This window comes from Piliocolobus tephrosceles, chromosome 3 (genome assembly GCF_002776525.5).
Source record: "Piliocolobus tephrosceles isolate RC106 chromosome 3, ASM277652v3, whole genome shotgun sequence".
NCBI classification, from domain to species: domain Eukaryota; kingdom Metazoa; phylum Chordata; class Mammalia; order Primates; family Cercopithecidae; genus Piliocolobus; species Piliocolobus tephrosceles.
Window position 1 is genome coordinate 99,871,931 of NC_045436.1, and position 3,104 is coordinate 99,875,034.

At 39.8% G+C, this 3,104-nt stretch overlaps 1 pseudogene; it reads left to right on the top strand.

Moving 5' to 3' along the window:
- Positions 1–1,159: 1,159 nt before the first annotated feature.
- LOC111547925 lies at positions 1,160–1,730 on the top strand (annotated as a pseudogene).
- Positions 1,731–3,104: the final 1,374 nt, after the last annotated feature.

Sequence of the window (3,104 nt, forward strand, 5' to 3'; positions counted from 1 at the left end):
CCTCCTGAAATCTGGCATATCTTTGATCAATAGTCCTAGCTTCTAACATTGTTGAAAATTTACATTTGTTTTTGAGATTTGCTAAGAATTTCATGGGAAAGTTGACAAAGGGTGTGGGGTGTGATTTCTGAATGCCCTTGGCTTTGGTGCCAGAATTGGCATCAAGGACTTGGCCCCAGTGACTCCACAATGAAGCAGATGCTCCTTTGCATTCACCTGACTGCATGATGTCAGCGGCTGCAGCCATGGACAACTGATGTCACCCAAGGCAAGGTGAGGGCAGATCAGTCCCTGTTAACCACAATTCTATACACAATATTGAGAAGATATTTTTCAACGTACAGAAAGAAAGCCTAATTGACAGCCAAGAGCTTAGCTGCTCTGAAGTTGTTAATGAACAAGATAATAACAGGTTTTACTTTTTGCAATGGTATAATTTTTCCTCTAAAAATTTCTGCTAATTTTTGGGTTGTGATAAAAGAATAAGTCCCTTAATGTTAGGTGATTAATTTATGCTACACCAGATCATATGGCATATAGTGACTGCAAATGATCTAATTCTCAGAGGCAGTTTTTCAGAAGGAGCAGAAAAGACAAGTCAGGGTTAGCAAAGTCCAGGCAGAGACCTCGACTATACTGAACTATACTGTTTAGATTAAAAATACTGAATTATTTAAAAAATGAATGTTTTAGCAAATGAGCACAGTTTTATATGGTGAGAATGAAGTTAGTAGTTTGCGATTGTTTGGCCAGCCGTGGAGAACCTTCTATTCCAAATGAGGAGTTTATCTAGTCATGATGAACTATTTTGGGGAAGAGGGGTAAAAGAGAAAAAAAGTTAACAATAGGTTTAAAAAATCTTTCATATAACATATTTTCTTCTTAATTCTTAGAGGGCAAAGCACCCATCACCACCTGTTACACTGATTTAGATAAGCCCTAGATGTCTAATTCCCAAGCATAAAACATTCTGATGTCTCATGATATCTTGCCACTCAAAATGTGGTCGAGAGGCTAGTAGTATCTTATCACTTGGGCGCTAGTTAAAAATTTAGGACCCGTACATCCAGCAAGTAGCTGGTTTGTGTGCTCTGAGTGAGGGTCTGAGTCACCTGCCATTTTGCTGGAGGAGCCCCTTGGGCTGTAGTAAACATTTACAATGTCTTTCATCTTTGAGTGGATCTACCGTGGCTTCAGCAGTGTACCCCAGTTCCTAGGACTTGACAAGAAATCTGGAAAACTTGTATTCTTAAGTTTAAACAATACAGGCAAAACAATTCTTCTTCACATGATCAAAGATGACAGATGGGGCCAACATATTCCAACACGACATCCGACATCAGAAGAGCTAACAATTGCTGGAATGACTTTTACAACTTTTCACCTTGGTCCGCACGAGCAAGCATGCCGGGTTTGGAAAAATTGTCTCCCAGCAACGAATGGGATTGTCTTTCTGGTGGACTGTGCAGATCATTCTTACCTTATGGAATCCAAAGTTGAGCTTAATGCTTTAATGACTGATGAAACATATCCAGTGTGCCAATCCTTATCTTGGGTAACAAAATTGACAGAACAGATACAATCAATGCAGAAAAACTCCATGAGATATTTGAGCTTTATGGACAGACCACAGGAAAGGGGAATGTGACCCTGAAAGAGCTGAATGTTCGCCCTATGAAGTGTTCATGTGCAGTGCACTCAAGAGGCAAGTCTACAGGGAGGGTTTCTGAAGTTTTGACAGTGAAAATAAGAGTATTACTTCTCTGGACTGATCATATTCACAGCTTCCTCATGAACTTTTCTAATAGAACAAGGAAAGCTCTCCAACCATATCTGGCATTGTGAAGCCTAGAGTCTCTGTCAACTTTCTCATCACCCAGTGGTGACATGTGCTCTTCTCCACACCGTTGGGAGGTAATGCTGTCCCATGTGCAGTAATCTGGTCAGTATCCTGGGACTTGGAAGTTGGCAGGATTCGCCGAGTAAAGCTATGTGCCATTGTGGGGCACCTGAAAAGAAAACACGTCTCACACTGTAATTGATTTCAAAAGAAAGCAATTCTATTTTTTAAAGAAAGTGTTGTTAATGTCATTGGTATCCCTCCTCACGTTTTTAGTTCACAGTTTACTTGGTCTAGAGTTCTCTATTCTTTTTTATTAACTAATGAATGATACTTAGATCCTTCATAAAATTAAGCGCAGATGCACATTGGAGACCAGAGCTCATCTGGGTGAACTTACTCCTGCTGAGTTAGCAGGTTGGTGAGAGAAACTCCCACGAGCACACCTGTCTCTCTAACTGCCTTGGAGTAGGTGGCATTATCTCACCCACAGAGAACTAGAAAAGGGACAGCACTCTGGCTTTGCAGTTGTGGCAGGTTTCACTGTGGTAAGCTAGGGTCACTCCTCATCGGGGAATGTGTAGCAGATTGTTCACTGTGGAGGAGTTAATTATAGACTGGGTTATTCTTACTTATAAAGTTACAGATTTCAGTCAGTCTCTGCTTTTGTACTTTGTGAAATTTTATTTCTCTCTATTAGCACCTTTTTCATTTTTGGTTATAAAAAGTGACTTTTACTTTTTAAAAGAGTTGAGAACATCTCTCATGTCACATACTGCAGGTGTGTCAGTTACTTTTACATAGATTCTAGAGAGAATTTTTTCTAAATAGGGAGACAGGACAAAATTAACAGTTTAAGGGCTCTTAATTCTGTGAGTTGAGAACTGAAAAGTATTGTGGTACTTGTTTGGATCCAGAAAATTTTACTCAGTGAGCTTTAAAATCTCCATTTGTGAATTTGGCCTCTATTGGGCTGTTCATGAACTCTTTTTCTTACATCTTGTCTCCTTAGATATCTGTGTTGTTGGTATTAAAGTATCGGTTAACATTTGTAGCTTTTCCAGGTTTGTTTGTTTGTTTTGTTTTGGTATGGAATTGCCTTTCTCCATTGCAGAAATAAGCTGGGGGAAACACTAACCCAAAAACTTTCTGTAGAGCTGTTCCTTGGGAGACAGCATCACTTACTGGCAGTAAAGACTCTGCATAAAAGCACCAGCATCCCTACCAGGGTGATGAGGCTTAATTTTATAGCATTCTGTTTTCC